Consider the following 16,507-nt stretch of genomic DNA (forward strand, 5'->3'; position numbering starts at 1 on the left):
ATTAACCCTATACTAGAGATGAAATCAAAGCTGGGAGCAGTTAAGCAACTTGCTTAATGTCACAGAGCAAATAAATAGCAGAGCCAGGGCTCAAACCCAGAGCCCTGTCTCAGAAACACCTCCACCCTACTCCACAGTTCCAGAGAGCATGCCTATAAACGTTCCGGCAGCAGGGGCTGAATCGTTTTACACGTGTACCCGCTGCACCGGGGTCTGTTCCAGGAAGAGAAGGCGCTCTGCACGAGCTGGCATAAGAATGTGGTTGAACAGGTAGGAAGTAGCCGGCACAGTGTCCTGCCAGTAATGGGCACTCAATAAATGTTAGCGATCCCGTGAGTCCTCCAGGTCTCCTGTCCTCCCTTCTGCCTGCTCCCTGTCCCGCTCGTGCTCTTTCATCACCCATTCTACTCCCCCTTGTTGAAAGGAGATGTTTCCAAAGGTCCTGCAACAGTGACGAGGAAGGCGATAGGTGTAAAAGGACCCGAGTGCAGGAGAGGGGGGCCAGCATGACGGTGGGACCTGGCTTCGGACGTGAGTGCTCGGAGCCAGACAACACGTCTCCCTCAGTCAACATACATAAGACGTGGTAGATGGGCACTGGTCTGCGGTCATGCCTTTGGGAAAGTCTTTAAGTTTCCATCATTTCACCTGTTAAAAAGTGAAAATCTATGTAAGTAGGTACATTCTGAGGCAACGAAGCCTCAGGTTAAATGTGGGTGATCCAAGCCAGACTAGATCCTAGGCTCAAAGCCCAGCTCTGTCACTGTCTAGTTGAGTGATGTGGGCAGGGAACTGATGGGTCTGTACCTCAGTGCCATCATCTGTAGAATGGGGATAATTCATAGGGTTGTTTCAAGGCACAAATGAGTTAATTCCTGGAAAATATCTGAGACAGCCCCTGGCACAAAGCATGCACTCAGTAAATATAGGCTCAGTGTAGTCAATAATAGGACCATTAGGGAGCTTTAATAAGATACTGTACTTGAAAGGAGTCCCTACTGCACAATATAAGTGTAATGTAAGTGTTATTATCATTATTATTGTCATCATAATTATTCCCACAACATGCAAATCCTGAAGATGATACATAGATCAATAAGACATAGTCCAAGCCCTTGAAAAGTTTGCAATTGAGAACTGCGCTGCCTCATACAGTAGCCACAGGCTCATATGTGGCTCTTTAAATTTAGATTAATTAAAAGTAAATAAACCTTAAAATTCAATTCCTCAGTTGCACTAGCCACATTTTAAGTGCTCAATAGCAACAGGTGGCTAGTGGCTAATGTATTGGACAGCACAGATATAGAACATTTCCGTCACTGCACAAAGCTCTACTGGACAGAGAGGCAGCATCAGCACCATTTGGGAGCTTGTTTCAAAATGCAGAATCTCAGGCGGCACCCCAAGCGTCAGAATCTGTGTCTTCTGGGGCTGGCCCCTGGCTTAGCGGTTAAGAGTGCGCGCTCTGCTACTGGCGGCCCGGGTTGGGATCCCGGGCGCGCACCGACGCACCGCTTCTCCAGCCACGCTGAGGCCGCGTCCCACACACAGCAACTAGAAGAATGTGCAGCTATGACATACGCTATCTACTGGGGCTTTGGGGAGAAAAAGGAGAAAAAAAAGGAGGAGGATTGGCAATAGATGTCAGCTCAGGGCCGGTCTTCCTCAGCAAAAAGAAGAGGATTGGCAGGGGTGTTACCTCAGGGCTGATCTTCCTCACAAAAAAAAGATAAGGTTAAAAAAAGAAAAAAACGTGAGAGGGCATATCTATGGGCTCTAATTATAAAATCCGGGTTGCTGGGCTTTCTATGCTCGAGGCAGAGATTAAAATAACTAAGAGACAGGCAAACCCAGACATATTTCAGCAAAAAATGCTATCATTTAGTGGAAGTCGGTGCTCTAGAACCAAGAAGAAGTTTCAGAAACGGTCAGCCAGGCCATTAGATTTCCGGACAATTCGAAATGTGTGTGGTCACATGTATAATCATGTGAGGGGATCATCAGAGCCCAGACCTCTCTCTTCATGTCACACGATCATCATCTTCTGCTCCCTTTCTGCCTTCAAACGTGCTCAATTCTCAATAATAAACGATTAAAAAAACCTTTCATTGAGCACTTACTCAATGTCGGACTCTGTGCCAAGCATTTAAATATTTAATGTTCACAGTAGCCCTAAAAGATAGGAAAGAAGATCATTGCTGTCTTCCAGATGAGATGTCTGAGACTCAGAGTAACTTGCCCACAGCCAAACGGCCCCTTCCTACTTCCTACTTCCGTCCTCCAGGCTTTATCAAGTGGACTTGGCCCCTCCTCTGCCTCCAGGGGAGCATTTCACCTCTTGGGTCCCCACATTCTGACTCTTACCTCTACTCCACACTAAAAATGCCCCCTCCAGGTCCCCAGGGGCCTCCTAACCACCCAATCCAGGGAGCTGGTCCAGATCTTCATAGTTTCTCCCTCTCTGCAGGTTTTTTTCCCCCCTGAAATCCCTTCCTCCCTTGGCTTTTGCAATAGTGTGCCAGGCACTAGGTCTCTGCTCTGTTTACTGACTGAGCTCCCATGCCCACCTCCTAAGTGTGGGACACATCCCAGGCTCTGGTGCTGAGCTGTCCACTCGTCTCCCTCCTTTGGTGCCTTGTCCACTCTCACACCAAATCCTGCCCACTATGAGCTTCGCTCAACTCCAGGTCTGTCTCCCAGCTGCCTTGTGGAAGTTTCCACATGACCCCAACCTCAGGCTGTCTAAGAACAAGCATCTTGACCCATGCGCTGTGATGCCTCGCCTAATGTTCCCCGGCCGCTGAACTCTTCTGCAGCCCAGTGGGCAATTCTACAAGTGACTGCTTCCTGCCTCAGCCAGCTGTAGCTCCTGTATTTCTTTCTCCTGATGCCCCTGGGCGTGCTCCTGGGGCTTGTTCAGCTCTTGGTAGGAGCATCTCAGAAGTGCCAGGGGGTTAATCCCTCCAAGGACAACCCTCAAGCAATGAGAGAAGGGAGTTGTTGGATAAATATCCCATCTTTTCTATCCTTCAATTTGACAGTTCTGAAGTTTATTCTACCCAGCTGCTCAGAGGGTCTCCAGCAAGAGTCAGCCCTGTCTGCCCACGGCAGAACCTCTCATTAACCCACCATTTATTGACTTTGCTCCCTCTTGATTCGCTCTCTCATCCTTCACTTGTGCTTCCAAAGATAAACTCTCAAATCAGTTACTTACACCCATATACATGTCTGCTTTGAGAAGAATCCAAAGTAAGACGCCATCCAGAAATTGGTTTGTGTTTCTAGATTCTTTATTCATGCCTATGATTTTCTAAGTCTCCCAGACATCAGGGTTGAAATCTTCAAATCATTTTTGATTCTTTTGCTCTATCCCTTCTACCTCTCTGAGTCTTTCCGGTTCATGCTTTGAAATGTCTTATTTCCATTATTCCATTATTTCTATCCTAGTTCAGGTTCTTATAACCTCCCCTTTTGATGACCTCCCATTGCTCGCACCATTCCATCTCCTGAGGAATGCTCCTCAGACTTTGCCGGGCTAGTTCTAATTGAGTAGCTCCTCTAAAGCCCTGCTCTGTGCTAGGCGTGTCCTTCAAGGTTCCTCTGGGAGCCTTACCACCCCATTCCAATGATGGCTGTCTTCTCAGAACTTCCTTTGCACTGTTATGCACGCCGTGCATTTGACATTGACAATATGCTCTCATTCACCACTGGTTGTTTACACATGTATATTTCTGGCTCCTCCAATAAATTTTAAGTGTCTTAGGGTCAAGGTGGATATCACATGCTTTTTTGTAATCCCCTCAACAGGGGCTCAGTCAACATCGCTGGTTTCATTTGACTGACAAGCTTACACTGCTAACAAAGTAAATGCAGGCAAATGGTGCTCTTTCAGGTGGACACACGTCCTCATTCCCCACACTGTCCTGAATCAATCCCCAGAAGTCTCACCCACAAGGCTTCACCCAAAAGCTTGATATTACAGCCAGCTGCATAAGCTGGTAGAATTAGTTGGCCTGCACCTTTACGCCAACATCATTCTACCAGTCCATATTTTTGACTGTTTATGGCATCATGGGGGGTTGAAGTTGGTGGTGTTACCACATATAAAAAGGATAATGTATGCCCAAGAAGTGCTATGAAGAATGGGAGTCTGTAGCTTTCTGTCTCTGGAGTGAACAATGGGGACCACTCATTCATTAAACAAACATCTGTTTGGCACTATGTTAGGCACTGGGGGTATAATCACAAAGCTGACAGCCAAGGTCCTTGTCCTTGCAGAAGAGACACACAATAAGTAAGTGAATAACCAAATTAAATAATTGCAGATTGTGATAAGAAATAAGTAAGGAAAGAAATAAACAAGGACTAAAAGGAAAAGGCTATAATAGAGGAAAAAGAGGGTCTGACTTGGAAAGCCTTCTCCAAGGAGAGGACAAATTAGAAAACTGATCAAAACTAGCTCATAGCTGGTGCACACACTTACATATCTGAGATGGCAGTGTGAGCAAAGCGCATAGTCAGAGAAGGCTTCCTGGAGGAGCTGGACTCCACTCTGGCTTTAAAAGCAGACGGAGAAGTTTGGTGAAAGGATGATGCAGAGGTGACTGGGGCAGAGGCTCGGGTGTGGAAAAGTGGTGTGTGCTGGGGGATGACAGAAGACAAGCACAGCTGTGCTCTTCTGCCAAAGGACACTGTCAGAACAGGCATGACACAGTCTCCTATCCAGGTGAAATGTGGCAGCCAGCTCTCCACCGCCACCCCCAACCTCCGTCTCGCACAGATGACAAGAAGCTGCTCATTTTCCCTCGGGAATGGAGTGGCTTCAGAAAGCCTCAGACACCCAGGCATGCCGGCACAAAGTGGTGGAAGGCACGGGACCCATCCAGAACACACCTCCTGCCTTTCACAGAACTAGCACAATCACATATGGCATCCCATAAAGGGGACACGGTGGGTGTGTGGTGGGGAATCAGAGCTCAGGACTTGCACAGGGCTCCTCCAGGTTAGCAGGAAGCCCTACCCAGATTTTGCAAGAAGCTTTGTAATGCAAATATTCTCAAAGACAAGGGGCCGGGTATTCACCCGAGATGCCCTCCCTTCTCTCTTTGGTCATTTCTTCCATTCCAGGAAGGGGATCAAAAGGGTGGGTGATGGGAATCAGCAGTGCTGGGAAAATGCCTGGGCCCCACCCCACTCCTCCTACCCCCAGTAAGGAGGAGGTGCACACTGGGCTTCCCTTGGAACACTGAGGCTTTGTTTGCTGGAGGTTCTGAAATCAGCCTCCTTGCTTACCTCATCCAACACTGAGAGTCCTGTCTCGTCCTCCTTCACCCAGGTGTTTAGAGGGCTAGAACGGGGTAGGGGGACACAGTGGCAGAATCTAGGAGAGGTAGCTAATAATGGCCTACATGCATATCCCCAGTGAGGTTGGATTTCCTAGCCAAAGAGAATGAGACTTCAGTCTGATTACCCAGGAACAGGACTGGCAGGTGTCCCAGGGACTGTTGCTCTCACCCTGCAGATCACCACCGGACCGTTCACCTGGTCAAGACTGCCCCTGGGTAGGAAGCTGTTAGCAGAGGAGCTGGGAAGGTTAAGGGAAGCAAGAAATGTCAGGGCCTCAGTAGGTGACAGAAGAGCTGCCTTCTCTCTCTGGAAGCTGGGGTTGAGCCACATCCGATGACCACAGAGGCCACGCGAGCTGGGCACAGGGATGTAGCATGGCAGAACCCCCATGTCTGCCAGACCCAAGCTGCACCCTCGGGGAGTCGCTGTAAACGTGTGACCCTCAGAAGCATGTAACTCACCAGACACAACGTTTAAATAGGAGCCTTGATTTTTCTCGTTAATAAATCCTGTGATTCTCCTTGGGAAATTCTGATTCCAGCCACTAAATAAACCAGAGAGAAAACAAGAAAGGCAAATTGTTTTTCAGCCTAATCCTGATTGATCTCAGCAGCGAGGTGCTCGTAAATGCCTTGAAAGCCATTTGTATCTGCCAGCTGTCAGTGGGAGTTCAAGGACTTGAGACTCAGTTCTTGACTAGCAGATACTGTCTCAAAGAAGAACAAACAGACTCAAGATACAGGAAACAAACTGGTGGTTACCAGACGAGGGAGGGCCTGGGGGCTGGGCAAAATAGGTGAAGGGGATTAAGAGGTACAAACTTCCAGTTACAAAATAATTAAGTCATGGGGATGTAATGTACAGCAAAGGGAATACAGTCAATAATATTGTAACAACTTTGTATGGTGACAGATGGTAACTAGACTTATCATGGTGATCATTTTGTAACATATGTAAATATCAAATCACTGTGATATACACCTGAAGCTAATAGGATATTGTATGTCAATTATACTTCAATAAAAAGAAGTTTTAAAATTAAAAAAAAGAAAAAAAGAAGCCACAGACTGGAAAGCCCCAGCCCAGTGAGGTTCTGAGAAAGATGGAGTCTGCATTAGAAAGATTGAGTGGAAAGAGAAAGGAAAGGAGAAGATGACATACCAGGGGGCAGTCGCTTCTGCCTGGAATACCCTCTTGCCCCAGATCTTTGCATGTCTGGCTCATTCGTATCATTCTGTTCTCTGCCCAAATGTCACCTCCTTCAAAAAGCCCCCTTTGACTGCCCTATCTAAGGTGTGTCTCACTTACTTGTTACCTTCTAACACAGTACCCCGTGGGCCGGAGCGGGTGGGGACACATCCTTGACTCCTGGTGTGTCTGTGAAAAGAGACTTCTGCCCTCTTTCCCCACCCAGTCCTCAGGGCAGGTTTCTCGAGTGGCAGTAGCTACTTCATTTAAAGGTGGTGAGGATCAGAGACTGAGTCTCAGAAGCAGTCCTGCTCTGAAGATCAAAATGTCCTCTCAGACGGCTGTCTCAAGGACTAGGCTGGAAGGGAACAGAATCCTCAGGAAAGCCCAACTGGTCACAAGCCAGACGGGCCCTCCAACCCAGCTCTGTTCATTATGAATCCAACATCGGGGCTCTGCCTGTGTGATTCCCATGTCCATCTCTCAGTGGTTTAAAATCAGGCAGGGAGCTCCTTAAACCCTTTCATATGTTTCTTTATTTGGTCTCTCTCACATTAGAATGTAACCACCAGAGTCTTTGGTGTTGCTCACCTCTGTATCTCTAGTCCCTAGAAGAGTGCCCAGCATGTGGTAGGTGCTTATCAGATATTGACAGACCAAACAGATAATCATCACTGAGGGTCTATTACATGCTAGGCATGTGACGGATGTCTCACCTGACCCCCCAACACCCTTTGAGGGCCATGTGATTAAACCCATTTTGCAGATGAGGAAAATGGCATTCGGAGATGCAGAGTGACCTTCCCACACCTCCCACATCTCACCCAGATGAGGAGCAGCAGAGTCAGGCCCTGAGGAGCAGGGAGGGTCTCATCCATGGTTTTACCGCTCAAAACCACACTGGAAGTTCAACACTGTCACAGCAGCAATTTCAAATGGAAAGAGCAACTCTTTAATTATTTTGGCAAATTGACCTTTAACCTACCTATTTTCAAAAACCATCTGAGCCAAGAAGCAATAGAATATCTAAATAGACCTATAACAAGGAAAGAGATTGAATTAGCAATAATAATTTTTTAAAAACCTCGGGCCTAGATGGCTTCACAGATGAATGCTACCAAATGTTTACATGAGAATTAACACTAATCCTTCACAAACTCTTCCAAAAAATAGAAGAGGAGGGATCACTTCCCAACTTATTCTAGGAGGCCGGTATTACCCAGTAATACCCAGGATTACCTTATTACCAAAACAAGACAAAGACATCACAAGAAAAGAAAATTACAGACCAATATCCCTTATGAATATAGCTGCAAAAATCCTCCACAAAATGCTGGTAAACCAAATCCAGCAACATATAAAAAGATCACCTACCATAACCAAGTGGATTTATCCTAGGAATACAAAGCTGATTTAATATAAGAAAAGCAGTTAAGGCAGTACACTATATTGATTGAATCAAGGACAAAAATCACATGATCACCTTAATTGACAAAGAAGAAGCATTTGAAAAAAATCCAAAACCTTTTCATAATAAAAACACTCAACAAACTAGGAATGGAAGGGGAAGTCCCCTTCAACCTGATTGAGGCCATCTATGAAAAGCCCACAGCTAACATTATACTTAGTGGTGAAAGACTGGATACTTTCTGGTCAGGAAGAGGACAAGGTTGTCCGCTGTCACCACTTCTATTCAACACTGTACTGGGGGTTCTAGCCACAGCAATTATGCAAGAAAATTAAATAAAGGCATCCAGATTGGAAAAGAAGTAGTAAAACTATCTCTGTTTAAAGTTGACGTGATAATAATAAGTCTTGGTGAGGATATGGAGAAATTGGAACCCTCATATACTGCTGGTGGGGATGTAAAATGGTCCAGTCACTTTGGAAAATAGTCTGGCAATCCTCAAATGATTAAACACAGTGTTACCACAAGATCCAGCAATTCTACTCCTAGGCATATACTCAAGAGAATTCAAAACGTATGTCCACACAAAAACTCATAGGCAGATATTCATAATAGCATTATTCATAACAGCAAAGAGTATGATCCGAACCGGCGAACCCCGGGCCACCACAGTGGAGCGCATGCACTTAACCGCTTGAGCCACCGGGCTGGCCCCGGGTTTATACTTCTTTTAATGGCCACAAATTAGAAGTCAGAAATGATAGGTAATATCATATTAAAAAATATTTATTTCGGGCTGGCCCCGTGGCTTAGCGGTTAAGTGCACGCGCTCCACTACTGGCGGCCCAGGTTCGGATCCCGGGCACGCACCGACGCACCGCTTCTCCGGCCATGCTGAGGCCGCGTCCCACATACAGCAACTAGAAGGATGTGCAACTATGACATACAACTATCTACTGGGGCTTTGGGGGAAAAAAAAGGAGGAGGATTGGCAATAGATGTTAGCTCAGAGGCGGTCTTCCTCAGCAAAAAGAGGAGGATTAGCATGGATGTTAGCTCAGGGCTGATCTTCCTCACAAAAACAATAAATAAATAATATTTATTTCACACCTAAATGCTAATTTAACAGAGTCCTAAACTGGGAAGTAGAACTAAGCAAAATGGAAAGACACAAATGTCACCTCCTTCAATCTTTGCTCAAATGTCCCCATTTTAAAGAGCTCTGAGCCCCTGTTTAAAATTGTAACCAAACTGCCATGGTGCCCCTCCAGCGCTGGACAGTCTCTCCACCCTGTGCTACTTTTCTCTCTTTCTTCTTATTTTAATTTTACGTTATTATGGTAAGAACACTTACCATGAGATTTACCTTCTTCAAAAATTGTTAGGTGTACACTACAGGATTGTCGACTGCTGGTCCAACATATATAGCAGCTCTCCAGAACTTAGTCATCTTGCTTAACAGAAACTTTGTGCCCGCTGATTAGGAACTCCCCATTTCCCCTCCCCTAGCCCCTGGCAACGACAATTCCACTCCGTGATTCTACCATTTAGACTATTTTAGATACCTCTTATAAGTGGAATCATGCTGTATTTGTCTTTCTGTGACTGGCTTATTTCACTTAGCATAATGTCCTCAAAGTTTATCCATATTGTCACATATGACAGAATTTCCCTTTTGAAGGCTGAATAATATTCCTCTGTAAGTATGTACTACTATTTCTTTATCCTTTCATCTGTCCACAAAAGACCACGGATAGGGGCAGCTCCGGTGGCGCAAGCGGTTAAGTGCGTGTGCTCCGCTGTGGCGGCCTGGGGTTCGCTGGTTCGGATCCCAGGCGCACACCAACGCACTGCTTGTCAAGCCATGCTGTGTCAGCGTCCCATATAAAGTGGAGGAAGATGGGCATGGATGTTAGCCCAAGGCCAGTCTTTCTCAGCAAAAAGAGGAGGATTGGCAGATGTTAGCTCAGGGCCGATCTTCCTCACAAAAAAAAAAAAAAGACCACGGATAGACAAATCAATCTTGAGAAAGAACAAAGCTGGAGGCATCACACTTTCCGATTTTAAAATATGTTACAAAACTACAGTAATCAAACAGTATGATACTGGCATAAAGACATACATATAGACCAAAGGAACAGAATAGAAAGCCAGAATTAAACCCATGCATATAAGGTCAACTGATCTTCAACAAGAGTGCCAAGAACACACAAAACAGGGAAAGGATAGTCTTTTTAGCAAATGGTTTGGGAAAAATGGATATCCACATGCCAAAGAATAAAATTGGATTCCCATCTTCCCCATGCACAAAAAACAACTCGAAATGGATTAAAGATTTAAATATAAGACGCAAAACTGTAAAACTCCAAGATAAAACACAGGAGAAAAGCTTCATGACATTGGTCTTGGCAATGATTTCATGGACATGACACCAAAAGCACAGGCAACAAAAACAAAAATAAACAAGCAGGATGACATCAAAAGTGCTCTGCTTTTCTTTTTCCACAGCACTTGTCAACTTCCAATAGATGTTATACTTTACTAGTTTATCACACATATTATTTATTGCCTGTGGGAGCAGGTTTCTCTAATGGATCCTATGTACCTAGCACTGTGCCTGGCCCAGAGAAAACAATATAGATTTGTGGAAATAATTGAATGAATAAGGCATGGGCCCACTTTTTTGGTTATTTTAACAACCTATGTTTTTACTGAAATCTATACCAAATAGGTATGTGTGTATGTGTGTGTTTAATTAGACAATGTGAAAAGGTAATATAATAGAGTTACTAAGAATGTGGGTTCTGGAATATGCATCCACCTCACCTGAGTGTGAATTTCAGCTCTGTCACTTGTAAGTCAGTTTCCTTACTTGTTAAAATGGGTACAGTAACAGAATATACTTCATATTTTTGATGCGTGTGTGTGTGTGTGAGTGTGTGAGTGTAAGGATTAAATAAGACAATGAATGTAAAACAATTAGCATGGTGTCTGGAACAAAGTGTGTGGTCAATAAATATTAGCTATTGTTATAATAATAGCTTCATTAATCAATGAAGAAATTGAGAAAAGAAAGAAGGGAGGACAGAAGTGAAGGAGAGAAGGGAGGCAAGGATGAAGAAGGAGAGAAGCATGAAAGGAGTATAAAATAAGGGCAGAAGGGGAAATACACAAGGAGGTCTTCGTCTACTGGGGGATGCGATGTACATAAAAGAAGGTTGTGAGGTAGCCCAGGCTGAGTGTCCTGGAATCAACCCAAACCAAGTGCAAAGGAGTCCAAAGAAGGCAGCCACTCCCTTACTCATCTGAGGAGCCACTGCCAAGACAAGGAGAAGCAAGAGGCCTGAAACAGGGTGTGCTGGGCGAGAGGCTAACCAAGAGGCCAGTCAGCGGTGAGCCTGGAGGGCAGGACAGGAAAGAGATTTTGTCCCCAGCATCAGTCCCAGCCCTTTACATGTTTAGAGTCCTGACGCCTCCTGCGCTATCCACAAAACTGTTAGGAGAGCCTCCTTTAAGGCTAGGAAAAAGCTCATCAAATTCGTCAAGATGGCTTAGATAATGTGACCTTTTCCATGTTTCTCCTCATAAGCTTCTTATAAATACAGAAGTATATATTCAGACATGAAGTTATTTCTCTCTTCCAACGCTCCATTTCTTGCACCCCTTAATAATCTCTCCTAAGATGGTTTAATTATTCCAGAAATGAGTGTTTAGGTCGAGTTCCTTGATATCAGAGTTTAGGCAAGATTACAGAGAGGGGCAGAGAGGCTACTCTCTGTTGGTACTACGGGTTGTGCACCATGCCCTCTTTCTCCTTCTCAGTGGAGCTCTGATTTTGTCCAGGACTCACCTCATGCCCAGCTCCAGAGCAGCATCCTAATTAGTTCAAGCCAATCAGCACTGGGCTTTCCCCTGGCAACTGTTACCTCTCTGGGGGAAAAGGGATTAGTGACCATGACATAAACTGGCCCAATCAGACCAAAGAATACACAAAGATGTCAAGAAATTCTTTGCTTCTCCTCTCATTGAGAGGTGGAGTCTAATTCCTTTCTCCTTGAATCTGGAGATTAATGACTTACTTCACCAAGAAAATGTGCTAGAAGTAACATTTCCAGACTCCCGAAGCTAAATCATAAGGAGCTCAGCTTCTTGGAACACCCCCTCTGGGATCCTTGAGCCAGATTCTGAGTGATCTGAGAGCACCATTTTGGAGTGACCATCTGTAGGTGCTCTGGTCCACCAGCCCAGCTGAGCCGTCTCCAGCAAGGTGTCAGAGATGTGAGTGAAGCTGCCTTGGACCCCCGGAACTAGCCATCTACCAGCTGAAAACCGTGGAGTGGCTCCCACTGGTGCCACATGAGACAGAAGAATTGTTCAGCTGAACTTCATCCAAATTCTGACCTACAAATCTGTGAGTTATAATATAATCACTGTTTGTGATTTTGAGCCACTAACTTTTAGGGTAGTTCTTCATACAGCAGTGTATAACTGCTGTATAGAGACTATGTATAAACATATTCCTCGCTTGGATGAGAGGTTTTTCTCTCTCTTTTTTCCTTTGAGAACAAGGAAGCACATAGCCTCAACTGCCAGTAGCAGCCGTCTTATAACCATGCCAATGGGTAGCCTTAGGATGAAGGCAGCTCTGGGGCTGGGAGAGCTAAAATGAAAGAAGCCGGGTCCCTGATGACATCATTGATCCATTGAATCGACTAGTCCTGGAGCCTGTCCTGCCTCTGGACTTCTCGCTATGTGAAAGAGTACATGTCACAGGTTATGTCGGGATTTGTGTCACATGCACAGAAGGCATCCTTGATAATAACTAGTCGTGTCGACTGCCCCAAGCTGAAGTCTGGACGCCTAGCCCACTCTGGTACTGACTCTCCTCTATGATCTTGGAGAAGTCACTCAACCTTTCTGGATCTGTTTACTCCATCTCAAACGTGGAGCGAATTTTTCCTATCCCTCTTTATTTCGCAGGATGACTTTGAAAACCAATGAGGGGCAAAGGGCCTATAGAAACCTGAGGCAGTGTTGGGATTTGTATATCATTTTCTTCTTTCTTGGATCTTAAACTCTAAGAGGCTTTGTAACATCCTTTTGCAAACGATGCCAATCAAGTTTCATGTCAACACTTTGAGGTGCAAGTGCTGTTATCCCCATTTTTGTAGATAAGGAAACAAGGTCAGGCTTGTTGAGTGACTTGCCCAAGGTCACATAAGCTGGGGCTTGAACCTGTGTCATCTCATTTATGGTCCGTTATCACGCAGCCTCAATCACCACCCATCAAATAACTAGGCACATCCATCAGCAATTAGAAAATATCAAGTTGTTCCTACATTGACACTGCAATTACCCAATTTATTTATTTGCTTAACTGATAGCTTCTGTCTATTAAATTGTGACTATGTCAATGGTGTTTGTTGAGCCTAGTAAAGTCTCTTAATGCTGATTACTTTGTCTCTAAAAATAATTGCTGTTTGGGCCGGCCCCGTGGCTTAGCGGTTAAGTGCGTGCGCTCCGCTGCTGGCAGCCCGGGTTCGGATCCCGGGTGCGCCCCGACGCACCGCTTCTCTGGCCATGCTGAGGCCGCGTCCCACATACAGCAACTAGAAGGATGCGCAGCTATGACATACAACTATCTACTGGGGCTTTGGGGGAAAAAATAAATAAAAAAAAAAATAAATAAATAAAAAAAAATAAAAATAATTGCTGTTTAACAATGCCTGTAATGAGCATTAACTTGCCTAGCACCCCTCCCTTCCTTTGAGAACAACTTCTCTCCCCACGCCCTGAAAAAAGCAGACCCGCAACAAGAGCGAAGAAAGCTAATGTGCAGAGAAAAACAGTTCCACATGTGTTCTGAAGACGGACTATATTCTTTCCATCCTTCTTTTGATATTCATTCTTTTGTTTGGGTTTAATTTTTGCCCCCGCATCCTTCCAATACATTCGTCTTTCGGCCCATGCTAATTCCATTTGGGTGTCCATCGTTTGCAGCTAAAAGTTCAACTCCCAAACCACCTGCTAAGAGGTCGTATAGAGAGAGCCACAGCAGCCTCTGAGATGGGAAAGCAATCACAGCATGATGTGCATGATGCATTTTAAAATAGATTGATTCTTATAGACTACCTTCCAGCTAAAAATTCTAAGTTTTGGAAGAAATCTCAATAAACTCGAGCAAAAGGCAAATTCTCCTGCTTAGAATTCCCTTCTGCTTAGCTAATGCTGGTTCCACTTATAGGTGGCCCACCGTAGCAAAGAGTCCATCTCTACCAGCACCATGGGAAAGAGAGGAAGCGTCTCGAAAGGCATGGCTTCTACTTGGAACAGCAACTCGCCTTAGTGTTAAGAGGAAGCTTTGAAGTCCCCTAGGGAAGTCAGTAGCAGACAAAGTATCAGAGAGAAGAATCTAAAAGTGTTAAAAAGCAAAAGATCAAGAACCACCACGCTGTTGTTCAGAATGATGGATGGAACCTAGAAAATTTGTAGATCGTTTCACCTTATAAAGCTTTTCTCAGCTGCAATGATTATTTGTCCATTTCTTTGAAGGCCTCTGTTGATCAGAAATATCACCCACGAGAAAGAGATAGAACATGTTCCGCGTGTCCTTTGACTCTTTAGTTTTTGTATTAGTCAGGGTCTTGGATCAGACAGCCCATCCAGTTTGGGGGACTGAAGTGAGTTTAAGACAAGCACTACATACAAGGGGGTTGGTAGAGCTCATGGAAACCAACAAGGGAGAGTGCAGGGCCTCAGGGCCAGCCAGAGCGGTGAGGCTTGACCCCTACTAAGTCAGGAGGGGCAAGGGGAGCAGTTGTTTCCAGAACCTAGAGAGAGCAGCTACATAGGGAGAACCACCTGCCAGGAGTTGTGGCTACTTTCTCCTCCCCTTCCAGTCTCTTGCCCGTGGCTCCACTGGCTGAACCCAGCTGGAATCCAGAGGCCAAAAGAGCCTGTGGATGCAATCCAGATAAGGCAGCTCTCAGGGCACAGAGCAGGGTGGGGAAGGGGGCAATAGGACCAGGACAGGCAAAGAGAAGAGATCCAGCCCATGTTTGAAGGATGTTCCCACCCTCATGGAAGTGTTAGAGGGGGAGAGCTAGGGAGAGAGTGCCGCCCTGACTTCCCACCCAAGCTCTAGACCTCCCATTTCCAACTGGCTATGGGACAGCTGCCTCTTGGTGCCGCGCTGGCCTCTCAGACGCAATACATCCAAACCACGTTGCTCATCTTGCTTCCCAGTTCTGTTCTTTCACTGGACCTCTTGATTTGTTATATTTCTTCAGTCCCGTCCTCCTGGTCACCCAGGCTTAAAGCTCAGGGCCACTCCTGCTCTGTTCTCTCCATCAGTTGCTAAGCCCCCTACTCTCTTATGGTTCACCATCTTGCCCATCCTGTCTTTTCTCGTTTTCTTCTATCTGGACAGTTGGCATCCTCTTCCAACTGGTTTCCACATCACTGTCTTCCCCTTTAAATGTATCTTACACACCATAGCCTGATTCATCTAAAACACACCACGGGTCTTGATTCATCTGCCCATGATTTAACTACCCAGCCCACCTCGTTTCCCAAACATGCCCCGTGCCTGCCTGCCTCAACTTCTCTGTTAAAACTTTTCCTTTGCCTGGAGGAGAGGCTGCCCTTCACCTTCACTTCCTGGAGCCTAGCCTTCTTTCACGCTCCTGAAAGATTTTGATCTTTCCCTCCTCCACTCTCCCTAGATGTTTCGCTTGTACGTCTCCTAGGGTGTCTATCCCATTCTACCCATAACCATAATCCAAGGATATGGGTTCTTTCCTATTGTCCTTACCACATTGTAAACTTGAGAGCAAGGATCATGCCCCGTTCGTTCCTATAGTTGCCCCTAGGACCTAGCCAAGCAGCTGGCTTGTTGTATGTATTTAATACCTGCATACTGAACGAATGGCTATGACTATCACTTGGGAGAGTTTCCAAAGGCCAAATATGCAGTATATTTCTTGGTCTGTCTCTTGTCTACATTAGTGATACAAATCAAGTACAGCCCTAATAAGCCCCACATTGATTGTGGGGCGTATGACTAATCCCATAATATACTTGAACTGCATTATGAAAGCACCGTTCAAACAGCTTTATAGCATATCCAGGCACACAAGGTTGGGAATAGATATCTAGAGATTTATTGGATCATGAAATGAACTAGAGGACAATAGGCATTGTGTTCATCTATGCCCGGGAGAAAGCCCCGGGGCACCTAAACCATCCCCATGTTAAAAATCAGCCCTCAGGCTCCAAGTCATCTACAACTCTACAAAAAGCACCCCGTGAGGTTTGGAGGAGCCTGTCCCCAGGTTCATGGAGTCAGTGAGAGGGGTCTGGAGGTCTTAAGTGCGTGATAATAGGTATAGGTAGGGGGCGGATGGGAGGAGGAGAGAAGAGAGAAATTGTCAAAAGGGCAGTGATTTAGAGTCTGTCTCTTTCTTCCTCTCTCCCTCCCTTCCTCCCTCCCATCACCCAGACTCCTGCACAAGGAACTATTGAGAAGGGACAGAACAAACGCTCCCTTATGCAGCTCCCGCGGCG

Source organism: Ceratotherium simum, chromosome 16, assembly GCF_057802395.1.
Source record: "Ceratotherium simum simum isolate JZ-2026a chromosome 16, ASM5780239v1, whole genome shotgun sequence".
In the NCBI taxonomy this organism is placed as follows: Eukaryota; Metazoa; Chordata; class Mammalia; order Perissodactyla; family Rhinocerotidae; genus Ceratotherium; species Ceratotherium simum.